General features: G+C 38.4%; 1 protein-coding gene across 2 annotated transcripts in view; it reads left to right on the top strand.

Annotated features, from left to right (window-relative positions):
- The first annotated feature begins 2,484 nt into the window (after positions 1-2,484).
- PLXNB2 (plexin B2) overlaps positions 2,485-26,722 on the top strand; it is a 96,250-nt gene continuing 72,012 nt past the window's right edge. For both annotated transcript variants that reach the window (XM_053465510.1, XM_053465513.1), the window contains exon 1: positions 2,485-2,705. The gene's annotated coding sequence lies outside the window, so the exon portion shown is untranslated. The remainder of the gene's footprint in view (positions 2,706-26,722) is intronic.

The raw sequence follows: 26,722 nt of genomic DNA on the forward strand, positions 1-26,722 counted from the left end.
AAGGTAAGTAAAGGGAGCTGTATAAAGCAGTGTGAGGAATGGGAAGATATAGCATGCGACAACTAATTGTATTAGCGGCCATAAGAAATAGACGGAGCGGGCTTCAGATCACACTCCTAAATCACTATTGATTGTGTCACAAGCACAGCAAGCAGATGCACTTCCTAACTTAAGCACTGCTGGATTTCAGTACAGTATATTTTAATACATGAATCAGTTGTCTGGTGGGAAACAGTAAGTAGAAGACATTATGCTGGCCGGCTCATTTCAGCCCCTCACTAGTCCCGTTATGATTGGTGATCCTCTAGATTGTAAGCTCTTTTAAGCAGGCCCCTCGTTACGCCTTGTTTCTGTAAGTCAAATTATGTACAGCGCTGTGGAATATGATGGCGCTTTATAAAACAATAATAATTTAGCGCTGGAAGTATATGCAAGGGTAGTGCCCCCACCACACGTCCCATCTAAAAAAAGACAGCTCCCATACCTGTATTCCATATTAGCAAATGTTACTTCTCCAGGTTAAGCAGTTTCAGATGATCAATGCTGTTTATTACCGAGCGTGACCACTAACCCATGAACCAGAGCAATGTTTCTGTTTCACATAATGCATTTACTTGAGATGATGTTTGTTTGAGACTACAGAAGATTGCACACAATAATCAGTCTGGGCAGTGATTACCAAACAACTAGACAAACAGATTGAAATCAGGCCTTACAAGTCACAAGAAAATGTTATCATATCTTTATTAGTGATCAGCTATGTAGCACACACCTATAGCAAACAAGTACAGTGTTTACAGGTAGTTTTACATTAGGTATTGTTAAGGGCCACATGTCAGGGCATCATCTTTTCCAACCAAAATGTAAAATCTGGGCGTGTTTGTTATTTAGTGGCATGGCTTTGGTGCCGTTGACATCACGGGATCACAGCAGACCATCAGTTGGTGTTGGAACCATTCCCACTAAACCTGTCCTGGAATGGCATTAGTAATAACTCAGGATAATAACCAGGCTGATATCCCACTAGTGGCAGATACAGTTACCAAAAACCAGTGTATTAGGACACCATGGGCACAACAAATCAGAACACTCTGGAGATGTGTCGGCCCATGGAGTACAGAACAAAGCTCCTTTACATTATATGCCTGCCAGAGCTGGGCAAACCCAGTAAGAAAACCTTAACATAATAGCCCACTCAAAGGGGTCAGAGTCTTGTCGCCCTGGACCCCAGGAAGAGTCCCTCACTAGAAGATGGCTCTTCAAACCTCTTGTGTGTTTAACCAATTTTGGGAATTATTAACCCAACAGGCATAAGATGGGGAATAAAATCAGACTCGGTTTAGTGAATAACCCATTAAGCCTTAAGCAATAGTAGAAAACATTATACTTTATTCCGAGGAAAAAAAAAGTTTAGAAAAATATAATATTAAACAAGATGAATAACTTGTATGTTTAGCAGAAGCATTATTCCTTGTAGAGGCGACTATGACTACAGGAGATAAAATAGATGGAACATGTTCCCGGCTCTCGCGTATATTGCAAAGATAGATTGTTATCAAATACAAACAGATATTTCATTTTGAAGTATAATATTTTTTTCCCAGCATAAGCTCTATTTCATTCCAGGCAAACCTAACAATGGGGGCTCTGGATAAAAAAAAGTGAATATCTCTTAGAGAAAAGCTGTCCAGCTCTGGCCCTCCTGATGAGCTTTTAACCCCATCTTCTCCAGCCATGGAAAACATTCTCAGCACAAGGAGGGTGAGATTCATTATGCTGGGAAGAAAAGCCTTGGGTGGGGGGCAGAGGAATTTGTAGGGACTGGGGGATTATCAGACCCTTTCATGGCCAATGTACTTGTCTGCAACTTTATTCCATGTAACACTGCTAAGGTAATTATTACCTGGGGAGGGCAAAAATACAAAAACTCTCTAAAGGGGTTCCAGGAATGCATTAAGAATAATATATTGAGCGATTTCCTTACATCTGCCAGATCTCCCAATCCTTTTTAAATGGAAGGAAAAGGAAAATAACTAACAATAAAAAATGTATTAAAAGCGATGCTGAAGGGATAGGAATTGGACTTGTTTGTAGAGTGCGCGTTCTGTTATCCATGTAAACAAACCAGAACACCGAGTAAACAGTGTCCCTTTAATTAACCATTTCAACGCCAGAGCGGGCGCAATTAACAATGGAAAACAGTGCGTTTCGCCCGCTGCCCGGCGATCAATAGGTTAAAGAAAAGTAAAAGTCCATTGACCACCCAAAAAAAATAAAGCCCCGACTCGCCTTAGGCTAGTAATAAGAGTTCTCCCGGCTACCCGCGGCTTCTCCTCCCTCCCCTCCCATTCCTTTGCATGCCCAGCCTGCGTGTAACCCGATCCTCTCCAGCCGGCTGAAAGGGGAGGACTCAGGGCTCCTCTCCCTCTCTCTTTTCTCTGGGTTTTTTCTGTTTCCTGTCTCGTATTGTGCTGGGGAGCGGATGTGTGCATCGCCCACAGGTGTGTCTTTGCCAGCAGACAGGGAAGCAGGTCCTGGCGGTGTGCGCTGCGCTTAGCTCCCTCCCCTGATATGGAGCCGGGGATGTGTACGGGAAGTAGGCTCAGCGCTGTACTCGGGGTACCGGAGGATTCCTTGTGATCTTGGAGCTGCTGCGAGCATCCAGCTGGAGATCGCTGTTTCCCGGGCACTCAACTCCAACTTTGGTGAGTGACTTGTTATTATACAAGGGCGATAACCAGTGCTGGCAGAAGGAGAGTCCGGCCCCCGGGGCCAGGCAGAGGGCTAAGTGTGCTTTCTCCCTGCGTTCATGCCGTGCCCGTGTTCTGTAACACACCTACTTCATCCCCTGCCTGCCATTGTATCGGCGGCTCCGTGGACTTTGTCATCCGCCTTCTCACAGGAGATCTCCCCGTGGGGCGCATTAGCCGGGTGTTGATCTGTGAATGGGAACCTTTTCAGTGTGTGGATTAGGTAAGGAAATGGAGGGAAGACCCCCCCAGCTGGGTGCTGACAGTATGCACAAGACTTGTTTCACCATACATTTCTACACCTGGCACATTAGAACTCAGTGAGGACTCCTGGCACTGGGATCAGGGCATGTTGGTTACTTTGATCCCGGGCATGCTACGGTTACTCCTGACACCCTATCTCTGTAAAATAAGTACTAGAGAAGTTTCTCCTGCTCCTATTTCCAGCCGATGAGCAGAGAGAAGAATCCTATGAGATGCAGGTATTTGTGTGAAGCTCTCATTAAAGTCTCTGTGGCTGCAGTCAGCACTTGTGAAGGAATAGAACTTTCATTCAAAGCCTTGCGAGAAGAAGTCTCCTTAAGGGCATATAATTGCAAGGAGTGTAAACATCAAATGTTCTTTGAAGAGTTTGCTGGGTCCAACTTTATCTCTCATTAAGGCTGACACTACATTTCTTGTTTTCAAGAGGCTGTGGAAAATCAGACCCTTTCTCTGTGTGGAATAACCCTGATCATTTAATGGCTTTTTTTGGTAAATAATGGTTGAGATTACATTTGTGTTCAGCTCTTGTATATTTTCTGTGAAGCAAATCAGCTTAATGAAACATAGAATTTGACGGCACATAAGAACCATTCGGCCCATCAATGAATTTAAATTCCATTGTACTAGCCTCTTACTGCTGCTGGGAGGCAGTTCCATTTATCTACCACCCTTTTGGTAAAGTGTCCTTACGTGACATCTAACGTAATGGACAGATGGACCAAAGTTGTCCTTTTTTAGCTCTAAAGCATAACAATATTTTGCTATGTATCTTTCAAAGGAAAGCCCAATTGTCAGTGATATGTGTGATTATTGCTTTCCTGCTTGTATTCTAGCAGCAAAGTGGTGAAAACACAGCAACTGCTTCCCTTCCTCTGCTCCCGCTTAAAGCTCCTGTAAGATGTTTCCACAGCGTCTCGATGAAGATGCCTGTTACAGAAGCATGAGCCTAAGCTGTCTATTTTCAGAAATTCATTTGGCTAAATCAGTCATAAGTAGAACAGGCTGTGTGTAGCCATGAATATTTTGCATCATGTGAGCGGAGGAGAACAAACGCCTGTTGCTCTGGTCAGTCTGCCAGCTATGATACGGCGTCACCTGGTTTTATGTAGTAATTGCTTTCATGCAGCTTTACGCATGATTTGTTTTATACATTTGAGAGCTCGGATGCTAGCATAAAATGTATCATCATTTTCACTGTTTCAGTAGCAGGCCAAACACATATATAATATAATATATATTTTATACTAGGTAGGCCGCAGGGCCATCTGTCTGGATGCCTTCTTGCTCGGTAATTTCATAGCTATCTTGAGATCCTGGTGACTAATTACAGAGCTGAGGAATGTGTTTACAATGCAAGCAAAGGCAGACTTCTTCGAGGCATGTTCAGGGGACCTTCTGGGAAAGGGCGTGTTGGCCTTGGATTAATGTGAGAACCTAGCGGATTATCTATATTTCATGGGTTTTATGGATGAATTTGGTGTGTTCTCAGCATTCAGAAACGCCTTGTATTTGTTGATACATGGCACAGTGGGCAAGCAGACTTTGTCCCACAAACCCTCCCGGTTTATACATGATTTTAAGGAGTTGGCAAATGGGTATTGAAGAATATATTAAAATGAATCTGTGCCATTCTTATATAATTAGTTTGTGTAACTGATGATTCCGGTTTAGCTCAAGAAGCGTCTGAATCTCAAATTGCATTTTCTCATTCCTCTGGGTAAAAGTTTCTTTTGTGTGTGTGTGTGTGTGTGTGTGTGTGTGTGTGTGTGTGTATATATATATATATATATATATATATATATATATATATATATATATATATATATATATATATATATATATATATATAAACTCTATTTTAGTTTCTTAATTCCCCGTTTTACAGAATGCTGTTTCCTTTTTCATCGTATGCAGCTTCAGGATCTTGTTTAGTGCAGCACGTTTTATTTTCGCTTCCAATGATGGGAAATTCCCTACGTTTTTGCATGGATGTTGGCGAAAGTACTTCTCAGTTTACTCAGAGGTCAAAGTGCCCTGACTGTAAACTTGGAAATGAGTCCCTCTCAGCACCAAAGTCTGGTATTGGTTGTTTACCGGGTATTGCTAGCGTGTAGTACTGTACAGCAATGGAGAAGAGCGCCACATGTTTGGGTGCAAATATTGAAATTGGATTTATATGAATTCTCGATAAACGTATGTACATGATACAACCAACCAAAAGTAAAAATTTTCTTTTAGGCAGTGTCTATTCTGAATATTCTCTGTTTATAACTTTACTGAGTTCTATACAGTCATATACAGTACACTATATAACCCTCACCTGATCTAACCATGTCCATGTGTGAAAGTAACTATGTAGATATTGGTTTATTTTTATATATTTTACTGTATAGTCACTATATGGTAAAGAAATGCAAAGGATAAACCTTGCAAGGGTATATATATATATATATATATATATATATATATATATATATATATATATATATATATATATATATTTTATATTATTTTTTTTTATTTTTATGCATCATAAAACATCAGATGTGAATGGAAGAAAAACATGTTGTGATTTCTAGCCGCCTTAATTTCTAATCTGGAAACTCCCAAACTGGTAATGTTAAAGCACATTAAGAGACTAGAGAGATTAGGAAGAAATGACATTTTCTACCTCGATACATAGAGCAGCTTCACAACTAAGTTTTAAAACCAGTTCAGAAGCGACATTCTTGAGGATCAGCCCTAATAGTTGTATACTCGGTTAAATACCAGCAGGTCACTCTTACATATTTATTAGAAAACCTGAATATATGTAAGCTTTGTCCGTTTTATTGCAATGCTGTGCAGTGTTCTGCTTGCCCTTAAGGGGGGCTTCATGTGCCCACTAACCGACTTACTAAGGTTATTACCCCATTGCATTTAATGAACACGATATGAATTGATTATTTCTTGAATCTCTTCCGTATTGTCCTTGTGTCCAGTGCTGTGCGTTTGACCTACTGTTTTCTTTATTATCATTTAAAATTCCTTCCTCCGCAAATGAAGTATTTATTTTTTATTCAGTCTAATCCGTTATTGGTTTCCTGACATTATATTTTGTAAAGCCCTGCACTTGTTTCTCTCAGTGGGATTCTTTTGATTCAAAGATTTAATTGTTCCTGTGAGTTAAGTGCTTTGGTATTACTATTGCGTGAGCTGGGCCAACTCAATGCTTCCATGTTTTCTTTTCCTTGTAAATTGGCTTAGAATAAAACTATACCCTGGTAAATGAATGCAAACGTATTCGCTCTCAGACAGTGCTGAATTTAAAATAGTCTAGAGAAGGTCATGTATGGCTGTCGACTAGCCTACTGGTTGTGATTGAGGTTGTATGTAGAATACATAAACAACTTGGTATTTGGTGGGGGAACTTTAAATGGTATTAATGAAGGACTAGACAATGTGGAAGCCAGCTTGAGATATATATATATATATATATATATAATGTGTGGAGCCAGAAAGCTGTACACACATAACGATAATATCTAGGAGCCATGGGATTTCTCAATCTCTGTATTAAAGTATGAAGAAGCCTTCAGTTTGTGCCTTTCAGTTATTCACTAACTGGCATGGATAACAGCAGTCCCTCTGATAATGTAATGAACATAATAAATGTGATATAGATAATCTCACCACAAATACCAGTATCTGCTGGCCATGAGCCAGCGTTTCATTCTTCACATTCCCCGCAGCCCTGCTCATTCCCTGTCAGCCATGCCGTTCACTGAACTGTTTCTTCTCTTGTTATATAAATATATACTTCAGTATGTCCCTTTTCAAATTAAAGCTTTAGGAAACATTAACATTAGGGTATTTTCTGTTGGTAAAACCTGCAACTATAGTCTGAAACACATTGATTCACAGCTCTGATCACCTGGTTACCCCATTGCCTGGCACATGTACACCTTATAGCTCTAGGGCCAAAGCCAAGTGCACCAAAGTGTCCAGACGGCTGTCCGTCTTTATTCTTTTGCACCTTTTTTTAAATGTCTGCTTTTGTTTCAGCATGAAAATTGTTTCAATGTGTGTAAGAAACTAAGGATTTGTCCCAATTATTTTTGGCCTGTTCTAGCGGGGCTTTTTTGAAGTTCATTATATAGAGTTCAGTGCAAATCATATTATTCTTCATTAATTCTTTGCTGTTGAACTTGTATTTTTAGCCCTTGCTATCTTCAAACAGAGGTTATGTAACCGCAGCGTGGCCAAAGTCCTTCTTCCTAATTGCTCGAGTTCAGATTCTTTAAAAAAAAAAAAAAAAAAAAAGGTGTGGGTAACAGCGCAGGTTAGTATGTCTTTATCTTTATTAATGGTAAGCATGCTTTTGTAACTTCAAAGCATTGATTGTTCTATTCAATCAGATGTTTAAATAGCAAACTAAAGAGATGTTATTACATTTAAAAGCAAACAAATTGTATCATATTTACAAGCGTGGCTCCTTCCACGCATTAGGAGTAAATCTATATATTGTCTGTGGTGTAATTGCAATGGGCTGGCTCCCCATTCCTGTTCTTTCATGTATTCCTTTTTCTGGAATCTAAGTGTCATGTGTGTGTCACTTTAAGCCATATTTAAAGGTAGCTGGAGAGACCTAAACGTTTCTCATATCAGACTGCTTGTCTTGAGGGCAAATGTTATGAGAATGTATAACTGCAATGTGTTACTTATGTCATTAAATGTGTACCACGTTCTATCCAAAGCCATTTTTCAGCCATAGAGCTCTATATAAAACAAACAATACATAATAATAATAAATATATGTGTAACACATACCGAATTGATAACCGATTTGTGTGATGGGGTACGCTTGCAATTATGTAGCGGGAACGATCGTCATTCCGTTTGTATTACTGTATACTGTTATTGACCATTAACCAAGAAGGAATGTCCTCTAGTGAGATAGTGACCTACAGTGTCCTTAATTACCAGTACACTTCATTGTTATGGCTGTAATTTTCCTTTTAACTGCCAGTCGGCTGCATTTCAGCTTGCCCTTCATGTGGCCACTAATTGACTTGCGTGAGTTCTTACCCTTATTGCATTGAACAAACGTGATGTAAAATGTATATTGTTCTATTTCACAAGCTCCGGTACAAGATTGGTGGAATTACATTGCTAAAGCATATCGTGTGTTTGAAACATTTAACAAGATTGCTTGGGGCTACAAGTGTTAGTTGGTGATTCTTTTTCATTGTAGTGCTGTGAATACATCCAACATGCTGAATGTTAAACAAGTTAACTAAATGCTAACAACAAATGGATAAGTATGCTATTAAACATACAGTGTGATGAAAATGGATAAAGGGGGGTCCTACATGAATTTTGCTTTCCTTTTGAGGATGATCCCCAACAAGGTATGTCTTTTTAGCTCTTCTAGACAAATTCACATTTGCTCGGGTATTTCCAGTGTACCTTTCATGTGATTTTTTTTTTTTTTTTTTTTTTTTGGGGGGGGGGGTACAAAGTCCTACAACCCCTGAGACTATGTTAGAAGACCAGTGCTTTCCTGACAATATTTATTTAGTACCACTCATGACTTCTTGGGTACCTTTTTGGTTCACACTCACACTGTGCAGTTTTTCTTTTCTGATGAATGTGAGTAGATGTAAGCAAAGCAGAATGGAAGAACGTTGCTTTGGCTGAGAGTTTGCTTCCATCATAGCCCATCTGCACCTGTCAGCTATAACTCATGTTAACTGCGGCTATATTTTATAGGAATCTTATCCCTGACCCTTAAATAGTGTCTGTTTAACTCTATAATGAAAAGAAGTGGCTTACCTTGAACTGCATATTACCTGCCGTCTCGGGCTTTTTGGACAAGTGCACCAAATGGGGAGTGCCGTTAATCTGGACTCGTGGCAAGAATGTCTGAAATGTTAGGAGGATTTCAAAAAGGAATTCGCCAGCTGAAGGTTATTTAATGAATCTGACAGACTGGAACTATTGAATACCAAGATATGGACTTACAGACCTGTACAGACATGTTTGCATTTGTTTACGATGGGTCTGTGGCATGGTTTCTTTTTTCACATTTCACTTTCTTTCTGGAGCCAGCACGCTATTGTTACATGGGCTCATATTATGCATACGTTTTATGTTATCGGACCCATTGGTACATGACCACACAGATCACCTTTGAATATATGAAAACCGTTAACTTTTCTCATTTAGTATTATCTTGGTCCTTTATTGAACCATGTCACAAATGTAAAATCTACATTGATGTATGAGTGATAATTCTGCGCTCTTTTTGCTCCTGCTGTCATTCATGTCATTGTTTTACTTCAAGGGACGCGGCAGCTATTGCTAAAAGTTGTCCTCCATATACTAATGAAGCTTGGAATCGGGTTGTGCCCCACACCAAGCCCACAGTATACCGCTTTCTGTCTCTTTGTTCCTTCACAGGAGAGTGCTCTTCATGCTGCCCAGCCATGCGTATTTGTATAAACCCATCATCGGTTCTTCTGGGCTTCATGTATTCTCTACTCATGCATATGCAACTGAATCGCGAACCAGGAATAAAGGTCTCTTCACAGTGGTATGCATGACAGTTGCTTAATGTAACTCGTAATCTGATTGATTGGCTGCAACTCTTCTAAAGTCAACAATATGCCAAAGGAAAAAAGTACAGTTAATGATTTACCCCAAAATAGAAAGATCACATTCACATTTCTCTGTAAATGTTTGATTAGCGCAGCAGACGGGAGGACCTGTCTTGTAGTTTCTACCTCTTGGAATGTACTTTTCAGTGCAGATATCCATATAGCCTTCAATTTTAGTCTTCTCCTAGCAGGAATGGCTGATGGGCTAAATGCAAAGACGATCTTAAAGTTCCAACTCGTGTTTTTTAACATGTTCGCATCTGTATTGTATTGTATATTTGTTCTATTTGATGTAATGATGAACTTACATGTCTATTATGTAATTAGAGGTGTGTATATTATAATTTGTGTACCTGCTAGTGCAAATTTCTTGCTTGTTGCTCACATACGCCGAGCTTTGTAATTTCCTTGAGCTTCCTGATCTTGCCCTGTCATTTAACACTGGAAGATATGTCTTGGGATTCATGCGGACTTAGTCTCAACCCTGCAATAAAGTTCAAAAAACTCCTTTGCAGTAAAAAGGTTTCTTCTTGTATGCTCCACAATGGAGAGGGAGACTTTTATAGCATTGTTTTTGAATGAAGTACAGATAAGGAACTTTGGATTTATGACTCTGAACAAGATTGAGATTTAGGTTCTTGAAACATAATTACAAGCTTTTGGAGAACAATTGTTCATTGCCTTGTTCGCTATTCATGTAGTAAAGCTAGTGTCTAAACTATGCAAATGCTTTTCATAGAAAATGTATATTAAGAAAGTGTTAATCTGTGTAATGATCTTGTATGAGGGCTTGTGGGAGTCAGATCACCCTCAAAAAGTAAAAAAAAACCAAACCATTCAGTTCAAGTGACTAAAACAATATCATGTTAAATGTATCATTTATGTAAGCAATTCTCAGTGCAAGGCATGTTAAATGGCATACCAAACAAGTCTATTTGTTTAGTCTATACATTGTTTTAGCTAAGCCGTTTAACATTCAATATATTTCATGTATAAATGGATCTTCAAGACTATCACGCTTGCTCGTTTAGTTCCGCCTGCTGTGCTTTAAAGAGACACTCCAATGAAGAATGGATATTTAAGTACTTTTCCAGTACTCTAATGCATTCTTTACCTGTAAACAAAAATTGTTTACCGTTAGAGGAAACTGCGGGGCCCAAAGGCTAGGACCAGGCCACATTTTCTCGATACCCCAGCATGACGACTGGCAACTCAATCAAAACGGTATACTACGGTATTTGCTTGATTATAAGACGACCCCCACCCCCAAATGTAACCATTAATTTAGAAAAAAAGAGCCTGGATATAAGAATACCCTTAAGAAAAAGTAAATAGTAAATATTATTCACATGTAAACTATTTTTTCATATTTAACAAAAGCTATGATTGAGAAAAATGCACCCCCTTGTCCGGCTTGCAACTCTGCCCCTCCAGGCCAATGCATCCCCAGTCTGGGGACGTCTGCACAATGCGCATGGACAACCTCTGTTGCGGCCCAACACTTCGGCCGGGACTTCTATGACTGAGGACTGGAAGGTAATGTCATGCTAGCACTCCGTCATAGAAGCCCTGACGGAAGTGCTCAGCAGCAGCGGAGATTGTCTGCATGCATCGCGCAGGCGTTCACCGGCTACCAGAGATGAGGATTCAGGTCCCATGCAGCGCTGTGGGGGATCTGGATCTTAGTCTTGTAGTCGGACCTCTCTTTGGGGTCTTCTATTTGAGCAAATAAGGTATATTATATTGATTGTGTTTGATGAGTTTGATACCTCTGCCCAATTCTGTCTGCATTTTGCACCAGTTTTGGCTGTTTGAAGCAGCCATCATATGCACTTTAATGCATATCTTAGTTTTTCTTCTTCATTCAAATCCAGAGAGGGATTCATTTATGAAATAAATACAAGTACTGTATGTTGTGTCCCAAATTAGGTTTTTGTTCGGTTATTCTAAATTTCAACTATAAGGTTCTTAACATTTTTCTAACATCTAAAATGTTGTATTGTACACATCCAAATAACAAAGGTTGTAGTGTTTCCCAGCACCCCCTACGTCCATCCACTGTGCCGTTTAGTACCTGTAAAAGGTGCAATTACAGCATGAAATGTTATACATAATTGTGTAAACAGAGTTTAAGGGAAAAAAATGTATTTTCATCAAATCCTTTTAGATTTTTGTCTTTGCCTTTGAATATATGTGTTGTAAGAAGTGCTGTGCAAATTGTTGCTGTATACCTAAAAATAGTAATAATAAAATCCTAGGTGGTATTTCAGTGTTTGAGGTTTCTATCCCCCCTCCCAGTTATTTTGTTTTTATTACTTTATTGTCACATAGTAAACCAGATTGCCCATTTCCTCTTGGACTTTACCAGTTACAAGAGGTTAATTGATGCCCACAACTGTCAATACATATTGTAGTGTCGGCTGTTATCTGTCATCTTTAGTGTGTTCAATTATAATTCTTTTACATATCAGATAGTGTCGGTAGATAACCTGCCCCATTAGATCTGACAGGCTATATAGAAAATATATACTCCCAGAACACCGGTCTGTAGCATATACTTAAACCCAGACTTGTCGCTGGAAACAAAGCTATGCCTTGTTCAGTGTTTCAATCCATTTACCAAATGCATCTGACCGTTCCTTCTAGCCTAAGCCTTAAACCATATTATGAAGGCTAACAGAAGCGTGAAAATATATTCTTTTATTGCTATCGTTTTATTAAGAGACATTTTTTTTTTCTTCTCCACCTCACTGGTTTAGTTGCTGTCTGCAAAGTCCCCCATACCTCTCCCTTATTATGTTCCGCTTGGCACCTATAATTGGGAAACTGTAGGCCATTGGGAGTATATGATTATTGTGGCTGCCAGCTCTTGTCAAATCAAGAACTTTCACAAAGAAATTCTGGTAGACTTGCTGTGAAATTGCTCTTCCTTTTGAAAGTGAAAATGATGATCCCTGTAAATTCTCATCTTGTTAGGGTATGAGGTAAATTTCATTTATATGGTTGTTAGATAAATCATAACACCATTACTGAAAGGCCTGTCATTAAACCATAAGGCTAATGCATGTGCATCAGTGTATATACATGGCAAAAGTGGGCCCTGTAACGAATTAAAGAAGAATTTTTTTCCTGATTTTTTTTTTTTTTTTTTTTTTTTTTAAATATTTAAAAAAAAAAAAAAAATTAAAATCCCACCAGCCTCAAACTACTCAATCAAAAATTAGTACATTTTTATTTTGCTTCTGCACAACATATTAATAGGAGGGTTTGCGTAAGCGACATCCTTATCGACCTGTATGGCCCCACTGTGTGTCATGCAACTTTTATTTTTTTTCTGTCTGTGACGGAATAATATTTAAAAACATAAAGCATACTGCATTTAAATGTGTTCTTTAGATCACTATTTTGGTTAAAGCGAGGGTGATTCAGAGCTAGTAGACTGTCAAGACGGTTCCGGGCAGACACTTGTGCCTGGGGAATGAGGACTGTAGATATTGAAGAATTTATTACAGTGCAGTTTCTGAAACCAGATAGACTGCGTCTACACACATTTCCAGCAGTTGTCCCACACACCGTATCGGGTTTCGAAAAAAGGGTTTTTGGCCAGAAAGAACAATTGCAAAAAATTCTGTGTGACACGCATGATTATTAGCCTGTGTCTGTGAAAATCCACAATTCCCATGAACGTAGGATCCAAAACATCATCATCATTTATTTAGTTACCCAATTGGGCTTTAGAAAAAAACTCCCATCTGTAATTTAGTAACTAATAATGTAGAATAAACGATTAGGTATTGTAAACAGGAAAGCTGGATCATCTGTGTCATCAAACAGCCCCTATATTTATTTTAAGCTTGTGGTCATGAAGTAAATAGCACAGTCTGCCAAGAAAAATCAACTAGAGGTCTTGGCTAACATGCACTGTGTAGGCCGGAGATGTTTAAAAACAGGAAGGATGACCACCCCCCCAAATGCCTGTCGCGTTATCAACTTATACATTCTCTTCTGTAAATGTGTCCTGAATGAGGTGATAACACACTGATTATAAGCTCTAAATGGCATGTGTCCCATGTATTACAACAGATTCACTGAGAAGTGAATGATGAGCAGGTTGTAAGCTAGGTCCAACTCAAAAGGATCATTCTCTAGTATGCTAGACAAATAAATAAAAACACAAACTACAGAGTATGACTAAGATAAGTTAACTTTTATTATTAATAATCATGAGAAATCCCATTTTCATATAGAGAAGATCCAATACCAACTTCACACTGGCCTCTCCCTGTGACCTACTGAGGCTACGGTTGTTTGTGTAAAATGCATATCCGTCAAAAGGAGCCTAGTTTTACTCCGAGGCTACCACTAGTCTAACAGCTAAACTCCTTACTTGACTATAAAACCATTAAATTTAGAAGTCCCCAATAAATAGAGACTGACTAGGAGCTTCTTTTCAATAATGTCTCTGCCTAGGAAAATTGATGCTAATACAAGAGGTAGAGATCTTTGTAGCCGCATACAATTGGGTAAGAATAACCAAGACCTTCTGCTTCATTGTACAGCTAAGTAAATAAACCTTAGCGGGCAGACCTATTCCGTTTTCTATTCTTTCCTCTGAAGGTTCAGGTTTAATCATAAAAAAAGAAAAGATGCAGATGGTGAATGTGACTAGATGGGGGGCTGGTAGTGGTTGATGGTGGGTGCTTGATGTTCTCCATTTCTCTGTATTGTTCTAGATTCAGCGAACTGAAGGATAGATAAATGGGAATGGCCTGTTGATGATGTCTCTAACACAGATGGATATAGTACTTAGAAATATGGCCTGTTGTTATGAGTAATGCATTTCCTCGTAGACCTTTAATTTCTACTAATTACAGAGTAAAACTTCTTACAATTTGCTAGAATCAGAGCAGATACTTCTGTCTTGATTTTGTATAATTTGAAAATGTAGTAGTAATAATTCCTGTTGAAAAACGGGTAAAGCAAAACGAACCAAACAAAAATGGAAGATCTAAACATATGATTGTGGGACCTAAGAACTAAAGCAAAAGTGTATAAATCACCATTGCTCTGGCCGCTGGATGATATTAACTTATCACTAATGAGAGCTATATGCAAAGGCTGGACATGGAGCAAAAGTCTCAGTAGCCCAAGACTTGTTTTGCCAAAAGCTTCATCAGTCGCAAATAAGGCTAGTTTTGAACTGCATTGTTAGTGTTTATGGTATCCTTGATGAACCATATACCGTCAGGTGTGTTTTGCATGTAATGTCTGAAACAATCTCAAAACGTCCTGGAATCGTATGTCTTGGAAATGCCATTTAAAAGTAGTGAAGATTAAGGTACAGTTCATCTGGCACAGCTGATAAATGCCCAGCGGGTTGCTGGCAGATGGTGACACGTACTTATCCCTACTATTGCTCCAGTGGCAGATTAGGTCCTGCGATGTGCGGCCGAATGTATGCATTTTAACCCCTAGTTTGTCCCTGTGCTAATGTCAGAACAATGCCTTCAAGGAAGCAGCGCCCCGCAAGCTATATCCCGGCTATGAAGGGCTCCTTAATGAGCTGTCGGTTCAGAAGGGTACTTTTCAGGCAGGCTTGTTAACTTGGTTCTTTGTATCTCATGGCACACCTAGAACCTTGTTTCCAACACAATAGTGGCACAGCACTTAAACTGGAATTTTTTGTTTGTTTCAGGAACAACGTTTATGCCATAGGTGCCTAAGCCTAACATAACGTGCCAGACCGTAAAAAGAAATTCTGGAACTGCAATGAGTTCTTTACACGACATATTTATAATTGGCACCAGGGTGTTTTTTTTTTAAGAATCCACACAGGAAAGCACTCAATTTTAAAACAAGACTGTTGGATGCCAACGTGACAATTTTTTTCCCCCCACGGTTTTGTTGATCTGCCACTGGCAATGTGCTAAATTGCTCTCACTTTGTTAAATTGATTCCCATTGTTCTTGTCTGGTGCAGAAGCTATAGTGCGGAATAGCAATATTCCTAGATTTATAAATCCATTGCCTACAAAGCATGTTCTTGGATTGATGCCAAATGATCTGTTTTCATTTCATGTGTTCATCGAAGAGACGGGTGATAGTTTTCGGATATATCCTCTTGTGAACATGTTGCTGCCCCTCTGTGACTGCGTCCTGTATCTGAACGCACAGGCTCCCTAATTAGTTTGCGTTGTGTGTTCTGTTTCTCATGCTACAAGGTTGTTTAAATCTCTGCTAACTGATTTCTGTGCAATCCATTTTAAATTATGCCATATTAATTAGACTTTCCTAATCAAATGAGAATAAATGAGCGCACTGTTAAGGAAAGCATTTTTTAGCAGATTATTAAAAAGTCAAACAAGCATTTTTTTTATAAAAAAAAAACCAAAAAAACATTGCAGCTAAGCATGGTTCAGAATATTAACATGCTTAGTCACTAAGAACTCATAACCTACAATTAACCAGGATTTCATAATTTATTCCGTATCACAAAATAAGTATTTCCATGGAAGAAAAAATCATTTATTTTGCATTAATTAAAAAAAATAAAAATAATTAATAAAAAAATATATATACATATTTATAAGTTTGTCCGTCCACTATTCATCTAGCAATAACATAAACCACCTATAGCTCGTACCTCCCTTTGTTTTAAAGTGTTAAATGTGTTTTTAAATGTTTGGTTTCATAGTTTACCTTGAGGATACAGACCTATGGCATAAGGTGACCAGGCAAGCATAATTTATCAACTTTTATATTCTTAAATTATCTCTCTTCCCCTTACCCCATCCTTATGAAGACTGCCTGAACCAATCAACGGCAATAATCACTAACGGGAGAAGATGACTTTAATAAGGAGGAATAATCCTGCACATTGTGAGAACAGGACGTAGGCTGCTTCCATGATATACATTGGTATTGCTTGTTTTAATCTCTAAACATTGTTTCACGTGCTTATTGGCTGTATTGTCACATTTGGGGAAAAGTAACAGATCCACAGACCGTTTGAAAATCCCATTTATCTTATATATTCAGCTGATCTATATCCGTCTCTATGACCTGCCAAATGTTGGGTTTCATCTGGTCTTTGAATGAAAGGTTGTTTTGTACGACAAAATAAATACTACAAAGATTTTAAAAATCCCAGCAACATAGAAAATAGTCTTTAAAAAAAAACACAAACAGTGGTATCATTAGATATCAGCTGATAGCATTACTATTTTACAGTTTGTTTTTAACTTAACTTAATAAATTCCGAACAATAGTTTTCCTAGGCAACATATGCAAACTGGTACCAAAAGAGCGTTATTTTGGTTGGTTAGAATTCTTCAATTTACATAATTGCTGAACACACATTCTCACTCCTATAACATTTCATTGGCAGCTTGTATAAATAAACAATGACCCAAGGGCTCAGGACACGGCTTCCTCTATATCAAGAACTGAACATTTTTTAAGTTGTGTTGACATAGGTTTGGAGAACAGGATATTTTGAGATATTTCAGTGACGTTCTACTGTAATAAATCCAAGTCTCTCATTAGCAGGAGTAAGGTTTAGATCACTGGGGCACAACTCCTGGCTTAGGACCTCAAACAGGTCCTGGTTTGACTGCAGGTATCTTCCTTTCGGCAAGGATACGCAGAACTTCTAGCCTCTAGGGCTGGAGTTATACACCACTGGGTAATATGGATGAGCAGACGCATAAGAAATATATGGGGAGATAGACTCTTTTAAAAATACTTATGAGTTTCACCTGGCTGCTTGTTCCTTGTCTGCAATGCATGGAGACAGAGTGTCTGGTAGTCTGATGATGGATTGCTCAGTCCTATCACTGGCTGTCGCCTTCCTAACACTCGGGATTATTACATTTCGTATACTCCCTCTAACGTAACTCTAACTGGCCACCCTTGAACTAAATTAGCACCCAGGGTCTCAATAACTATAAATTTACTCAGAAATCATGTAAAATATGACATTTTAAAATGGATACCAGTTCCCCGGAAAATGTCAGATTTTTTTTTCATTTTCTTTTTTTACTCAATTTAACTGCTTTGTTTCAGAGCATCTAGCAATTTCAGCTTGAAGGTGACTGCAATAAGGTGACTGAAAACAGGACTAGTGAATCTCATACTACTAAAATTACTGTTAGAATTATGATGCATACATTCCAAATAGTAGCCGACCAGCTGAGGTTGCTCACAACTCTTCTTCTGATACGTGTTATTAAATTAAAATTGGGCAGAGAGAGAGGAGAGAAAATGGATTTTGTAATTTAGTTTGTCACAGCATTGAGCTATAAAGTAAGTTTCACAGTGTGTAAATAACGGATTAATAATTCTCAGTTCTTGTTCGGTGCTGGCCAGAGCTGCCAATCAAAAGTTACGTGAAACATTTACGCAATTCTGCCTTGTATACAGCGTTTAGAAAGTCGGATCCCAATCACTTGTAGACCTGCATTTTACATAGCAGGAGGCGCATTGTTTAGCTGCTGCTAGCGCTACATTTAGTAATTACATTGCTGATGTCTGACATACACAAACTGCTTAATTAACTTTACTTAAATAGTCGCTGCACATCAAACGGGGGAAGAAAGTAACAGGTTTTCCAAGTAAACAAGCTGGAATGCCAAGCTTTAAGTCTCTGATTTGAGGTATTTTCAAAATATTCTAATAAAAGTTCCCACAATAGAAATGTTTCTTTTGGTGACTGAGAAGTTTAATCGGGCGGTGGAGTGCTGTTTGTGGACCCTGTGTCGCCTTTAAATTTGCATTTTCTAAGTGTCTGAATCACTAAAGGGTATTAGCTGCCCCTTCCCCCCACGAACATGCTAGCTAGTTCAGACAAGTCATGTAAAACAGGGCTCTGGGCTAAAGGCTTCCAGTTAAGCAATCAGTCACCAATTTACACTCTGTAGTTCTGGAACTTTTAATGATTGAAAACATATTCTTCTCCACCTCCAGCTGAGCTCGTCGACATACTATTCCCTATTCCCGTGTCAGGCTGAAGACGTTTTATTCAAAGCATGTTCTATGGTATCTAGAAAACCAACCCCACAGAAAAGGTGTTCAGATTATGGATTCTCCAACTTGTATGTAATAAGAACATAGCACTGGAGCTCTCATTTTACTCCTTTAAGAATGCATGCGTCGCTGACATGTCTGCCATTTTATTTCAAGCAGAGAATACCTTTATGGAAGGGATCTATACAACTTATAATATTTTTAAGTCAGAAGCCATGTTTTTTTTTTAGTGACTTTGTGTGTAAGCTTGGTGCAATTTGGACCTGGGCTACACAGAATTACTGCCATTGCTGCTTACTGGCCATGTGTATTGGTTTGTTGCTTGGACAGTGCAACTGGCAGAATGGATAAAGCACACATCTAATCCTGTTTTTACAATGTATTGTGCGGACCTGAGTTTCTGAATGTCTGCAGGTGGTTTACTTTCCTGAAATAGATGCTGTTTTGAGGCGCGTCTTGGCTTTTTTCACTGATTAGATGCCTGCACCTGTTAGCGGTGTCAAGTATTCTTTACAATCCCTGAGATCAAATCATACTGAACATTATGGCTTTTAAAATTTTATTACAGAATCTTAATGTGCATAGTAATGGTAACATTTGTGGGCGCTGGCTTTTGGAAGTTGAAATCATGATCTCCTGAATTGCCACTATAGCCATACTGAATGAATAGCTTGACACATGCATTGGGGCTAAACTTCTACTAATGCCCACAAGAAAAGAGTTCCGGTCTGGAACGTGGTAAGCACGTTGACTGATTCAGCCTTCTTTTACTAAGCAGAAGTAGAATGCCATTAGTGGTCATGTCAGGTTATTGCCCCTGTTAAATTGAAACGTAGACTTCCAGTTTCCACGATCGCCATTTTCCATTAGTCTTGTCGTGTATTTATTTTACTTGCTAAAATGAGTTGTCAGCACAGAGCCATTGTTTTTCATATTATTGTTGGACAGAGTGTAGAAATGTACAGAACATTTCATGTCTTCCCAGTACAGGCTGTAACAACACAGCTGCATTTGTATACTTGTGTTTTTATTAAAATGTTGTGTACGTTCCCTTTGTATTTTACAGCAAAGAGCCTAATGTAGACAAACATTATTCCGTCTCTTCCTGTCTGCCTGCAACCAAAATGGTTCTGCTTATTAGCTATGCTTTGGGTTATTTTTCTTTTGACAGGGTAGGTGTCATTTAACCTTTTTCCTTTTAGTGTTGATTAGAAAAATGTAATCTGTTATGTAGTGTGTGTGTGTGTGTGTGTTTTTCCTTTGTCATCAATTTTCTGGATCAGCTACATGTTTTGTAACAATTCTTTTTAAGCCACTATACCCCCAAAAATTTTTTGTTAATAACTATGGTGTACGTTAGCACTATGAAACTTTAGAACGCATGAACCAGGCTCTTTCGGTTGACATTTTTTGCCTATAAACGCTGTACATTAGCTCGTTGTTACTATCTGACAACTGTAATGGGCTTGGTCTGTATACCCTATGCTGTACCTTCCCAACCTCGATGTTTGGCTTATTTTGTGGTATGTGCTCATTAGTTGTGTGCAGCCACTTCCTTTTTGTGGTTGATGTAATAGGTAAGTGTTGCTCATGTGTTGCATCAGTATAATCATACTGCTTAGTTGGGAAAACGCCAGCAAATTTGTCAGCACAAATCTTTGCATTGTGTACTGGACCAGATCAGGAATGGTACAATCCATTACTATAATTTCTTTTTGTCTACGTATACAATGTTCTTTAGTTTTCATATAGCTAATTGCCATAAAATATGAGAAATCTGTCCCCATACATACAACTTGCAAAGTCTGATACCAATTGAACTTAAGTTTTGCTATGTTTTTTTCTTTTTTAGATTTGGAGGGGAAGTGCTAAATTGTTAAAGAATCCTACATACCTGATATTGATAAAGAATTGTTAATAGGTAAGAAGTATTTTATGCACATTATGCAGCATTTTAAACTGGTAACTCTGTCCCCTTTATAAGAACTAGGCCCATAGACTAACAAGCCTTGTTGTGGATAAATGGGCTACCTCAGAGTGTGCCCTACATTAATATAAATACTATATTTTCTTTTGATCTGAAGCCATTATTAAGTAACGTTTAATAGAACCTTGTATGATCTGTAGCATACTTTAAAATTTGGACCTCAAAGCCAATGAATGGATTTTTTTTTCCACGTTTTTTTTACGTCTATAAAAAAACAAAATAACCTTTAATCATTTTTTCTGTGTTCGGACTTTTGGCAATATTTTAGCTAGGGATTGCGTATTTTGTGTTATAATCTTGTTACAGCCAGAAAAATAAGGAAATTTAAGCTGGTGCGTCTCAAATGCATGACCGATAACAGCTAGTTACACTGCTAAACAGGAATTTTGTAGTGTAAACAATAGTTTGTTTATGGCGAGGCTAATCGTTTCACATCTGTTGCTGCTTTTTGTCCTACTTGCTCGAATTCTGGTGTATAACAATAGACATCAAATATTTAACAATAGCAGATAAATATACACTTGCGGGCTCACGCAGATATCGAGTAAGGTGCACCTGTAGCCTGGCTGCAATATTAACAGGACAGGTTAATGTCTATTTAAATATACGGTACTTGGGAACAAAAGGCACACTGGATATAACTACCTTAATAAAAAAAAAACTATGGTAATTAAAAAAAAAAAAAGATTAGAAATCGTTTTTCATACTGGTAAAAAGTGTGGTTATTAACATGTAAGTTTCCTGCCCCAAGTGTAAATGGAAAACGCTGGGCCACAGTGTGTAGTAATGAGGCAAGATGAGCATCGCTGATTCCCATAAAATATTCTACTTGGTCATTAAAACCTAGATTTATATTGCCAAAATTGATCTAATTATACGATTAGGAATTTCCTGGGTAGGAAGATCGTTAAAATACTATAAATGCTTCATTTTGCTTAATAAACCTGAGCTTCAGAAAATCACATGTGCCTTTTCGATATTATTGTAAGAATTCCGGCAGAAATCTCATCTGTCCTAAGGTGTTTTTTTTGTTTGGGTTTTTTTTGAGATATCCCAAATAGTCATGAAGGACACCAAAAATGTTCTTGATCGACGAATTTTCAATAGGACTGCCCTGGAGTCCTCTGTGTGTTTATACCAATCCTGGGCTCTATTAGTCTCCAGTAGGCGCTCTGCTTAAGCGCATTGGTAGATCTATATTGCAGGTTATTAACGTATGTTGCATATACCTCCTGGGTTACTTTAAATATTGCCAAGGTTTACTTAATCTTCTGTTAATGCTGATTACTCTATAGAACAAGCCGTTAGAGGTGCGTGGTAGGAAAAACACATGCTATAGTGGCAATTCTTCTTCCCAAAATTGATGGCATGCAAAATAAGAGTGTAATGTTCACTGACATGTTATACACTGTGTCCACTAATGTTTCAAACAATTCCAATTGTAGCTTCTACTTCTCTATCATTGCCTTACATGATAAGATATTTGAAGGGAAGGGCAAAGATTGACTTCTTTTCTCCAAGGAAAACTGCAATTTTCCTCATTTCTCATGGGTCAACGTTTTATTTGTTAATGTAGGTTATGTCAAGGCAGAATATGGATCTAGTGATGTGATGGTTGTGTCTCATGCTCTGTCCGTGTTACTTAACCTAAGCAGTACAGTAGATAACCATGGGTAACTATATAACCCTCACTACATATTAATGTCTATGTATTTAGAATACAATGTCATAGATGTCCCTGTTGGTGTAATGGTCAGGTGTCCCAATACTTTTGTTCATATGGTGGATATTTTAAAGCAAAACATCTTGATGCTTTTGAAATAGAATTTACTCTCAGGCTTAACAGGGATTCAGGGGTCACTTCCAGGGACATAAGCCTCAGTCCGAGAGAATGTCCCCTGAAATAGAAGCACATCTGGGGTCCCTATACAGCACTAAACCAAAGTACACACTAAAATTTAGTAGACACAGAGAATACAGCCAACAAATGTGCTACTTATCCATACAGGTCTATATAATTGGTGTGTGGCAAGACCATGATTGTTGGGATCAAATGATTACTCTATATTACGGATGCATTTGTTTCTTTTCTGGTCTATGCACAGGCTAATGTGGGCGCTATGTTGGAACAAGAGGTCATGATCTAAAACTGGAGGATGAGGTTTAGATGTAATGTACAGAAGTTTTACTGTACTGAGAAGGTAGGATACTGTAAGTGGAACAGCTTCCCTTCAGACGTGGTGTTGATGCTAATACAGTGGGGAAATTTAAACATGTATGAAATAGGCATAAATCTATCCTTAATCTAAGATGAGACCAAGGATTTAAGGTCTGAGCCTTTACAATAGGTAGAACGGTTCTTAGATGCCAAATTCCGTGTTTCTATATTTCTATGTAAAATAAAGAATTATGCTTGTGTGATTTGTGTGAGGTAATACAACAATTTTCAGAATAAAGCCGTCTATGTGTGTGTTGGAAATGGGAATGTACATTGCGTTTCTTGCATCTTTAAGTAAATTGGAAACAAATTTCTTGCTAATGCCTTTTGGATTTCTTCCCTGGAGCGGTGTGGATGGATCAACAGAGAATTCTTCTGTAAAAATAGTTTTGGTTCTTTTTCCTTTTCCGCATTAATTAAATTGTTTTTGGCTGGAGATGGAAAATCAGAATATCTAATTTTCTTACACTCCTGGTGATGAGAAGTCTCAGCTGTTTCATTTCTACTCATCTCAAGTGTATTGCTACTGGCATGGTTTTGTAGTACAAAGGTTAAAAAAAATACCTTTTTTCTCCAGTTGTTTCTGACCTTACTAAATCATAGGGTTTTTGGTTTTTTTTTATTATTTTTGACTAGTATATTGACCCTGTTCAGTGAGCCTTGTGTGTATTTCATAAATGACTATATGTGTAGCACACTGGGCGAATGGCTGAGGAACTGCTGGCTCCCCAACTATAAGTATGGAAGGCTCCAAGGAACATATTTCCCCTAAGAAAATATGCTGCTGTCTCCATGGGTCTTGAAGCTTCCTTGTAATACTAACAAGACTCTACTGAGTGTTTGGATCTTTGTATGCTTTTTGGTTGTGAAAAAACTGCCAGCTACTGTGTTTTTTGTTTTATATATGGATATATAAAAATTTAAAATATATTACACGCTCGAACGACTCCACTGCAAAGAAATCAAAAGTTTTTGGTTGGTTTTAACCATTTCATGTCATGACCACAGCTGTATGTGCTGTTTAACAACTCGGGGGCTTAAAGGTGACGTTATATATCATATTGTATACATGACCTGTCTGGAACATGCCATTCTGTTCCTGACACAAAGCATCTGCCGGACTTTCTATACACTCTTCTTCACAGCAGTACTCAGGAAATATACTTGCAAATGGCTTCCTGTATTGTTCAATCCTTTTTTTTTATTCTCCTGTATATGTATCCCCCCTCCCAGACTCTAGTAAATTATTATGTTTCGTTATTTGTTGGAACCGTAGGGTGCAGGCTGTCTCTCTCTTGTCGAATGTTAATGTTTTGTGGTAGAAAGTTGCAGCTGAAAATACAGTACAACTGCAAATTTCTACTGACTTAATTGCAGCTTTATTCCTCCTCATTATCCCCTGACAAGTACCAATGATGCCTTGACTTCCTTGATAACATAGGAATCTGCACATGATAATGGCCATTAACTGGTTTGACAGGGTGATAACGAGATTACAGGGTTCACTTTCCCTTTATAAATCTGGGCTGCACACATTTGTTACTGAATCATTCTCGCTGTGAAGTTGGGACGTTTGTGTTACTGTTTTTTTTTTTTTTTCTTCAGCTTACGGCGTTTTTACACTATTAACCCCCAGTGTTCATATCTGAGGTAAATGCTCCTCTTCCTTGTGACGCCATCATAGGTATAACAGTGGCCCCCAATGTTAAGTTGGTGTTTCCATCTAATGGGGCGTGGAAGCATGCTTTCCCGGGTATAGCAGTTAAAGCGTTAAATGATGCAAATTGGAACTGATGGATCGCTAGGAAAAAAGTGAACTATACTGTCGTGCCACCCTGTTCTAAGGGGGGGGGCATGATTTATACATGGTTTATACATGCAGGAGAGTTTGCAGTTTCATCTGATTTCTCCCCATAGACTTCTGGTTGGATAGCTCTGTAAAAATCATATTTAAATCAAACTGCTTGAAAGACACGTCCTTGATTGAACTATACAATATGCGGGGCCAGCTTGGCCGTTCTATCAGGTGAATTGGCCAGGGATGGCCCCTTTACAATGATTAGTGAATGCTGGAAGCTCGAACCACAGCTTTCCTGCAACCTTAAAGAAGAAGAATCACCTTAATGGATTTAGGAATACCTAAATTTAATTATTGAAACTACTTTATAGTTTGAGTGTTGCTTTTAAAGTGCTGCAGTTCTTTTGGAGGCATTTGGTTTATAATTAAGAATAAGTGCTATTACTGCAGCTGAAATCTGTGGCAAGGGTAGCGTAACAATTAGTTTCTGTGTTTCTGAAATTAGTTCCTTCTTAACATGCTATTGGAAAGACTACAAGAACTTCCTACAAGCGGTAATATAGTGAAAGTGGAGACCTAATTTAAATATTCAGGGATAGACAAGTTTGGTTTGGATCTAGGAGCCAGCCCCCCCAATCAAGTTTTCATTTCCCTGGCACCCAGGTTTTGTCAAGCCTTGCCATACACTTACATACAGTAACACACACCATACAGTAACACGCTGACATCTTATGCTCACAAACACTAACACCTTACAGTAACGCACACACTAACATTCTGTGCTCATGTGTGCTGACATTATACACTAATACTCTATACACTATATGCTGGCATACACACTCATGCTAATGCCACACTGTAATACGAACACTATACATATACACATGCACACACTGACTCTGACACTATGGTATACTGTCACTCACATACACCACTCTCCCACTCTTCTGCCGGCACCCTATACCTTCCTGCGGGGCAGTGTTGAGGCGAGTGCGGTGGGGCACCCAGCAGGGTCACGTAAAGTGCATTATAATGCCCCGCAGGAAAGCAAGGGATGCTGGGTTCATGATGGTACCCCTGCAAAACCATGAGCGCCAGGAAGATGGCTGCTCCAGTACTTTGATGGAGAGGTTTGAGATGGATATATATGTTAAGCCCATGATTTAAACTTCTACATATATATATTGCACTTTAAGAACAAAAGTTTTAAGTTTTTAGGTTTTTTTTTTCATTTCCATGTTGTCTCATTTGCAAAGCTGGGAATGTCCAGACATTCATTTTATTTGACGGTGTTTATCACTGGAATAACTTCAACGAAAGCCAGCCGTGTAAAGTACTGCAGAACCAGAATGGAATGTATATTGTGAGATGGAAAAGCTTTACATGTAAACCAGATGTCTGGATCCTTTCCAAGTGTAAGGCATGTAGAGAACATAGTAAATTAAAACGTGCCCCCTGTAAGATTCCATTATTTTTTTTTTTTTATTTTCTATAAGTTATTTTAGAATCCAAGCTATACTGTGAGGTCCTTTTAGGTGTTGTTTGATGCTTTTTTAATACGTGTATAAGGAGAAAACCAGCTAATTTGTGAACATTTTAACAGTCACGTACTTTAAAATACAGCGAGCATTTTTGGGTGGATCCTCCAAGATACTTTGTTAGAACATACACTGTATATGTTGGTGGTATATGTGGTAGCCATTCCATTGAAAAGTCATGAGCGTGATAGGACGTAACATGACTTTCTCAAAAAGCCTACTTAGAGAAAATGGATATTAATAAACGGGCTTTCTCTAGCTATATTTTCTTTTGCAGTAATTTTGCTGAGTTGGGGATCTGAAAAAGTTCTCACCAATTTAATGCGATATATAATATAATTATAAATAAATAAATATATATTATAAACATTCTATACTTATTGCAGGAATAGCCGTTTGGGTTAATTATCAGGGAGTTGAAATGTTCAACTCTCTGCAAACGCTATTTAGTGAAGTTATCACAATATATGGTATTAAGCAAGTGTACTTCAGAAATGGTGACAGCC

The sequence above is a fragment of the Spea bombifrons genome, chromosome 4, assembly GCF_027358695.1.
Source record: "Spea bombifrons isolate aSpeBom1 chromosome 4, aSpeBom1.2.pri, whole genome shotgun sequence".
Lineage (NCBI taxonomy): Eukaryota > Metazoa > Chordata > Amphibia > Anura > Pelobatidae > Spea > Spea bombifrons.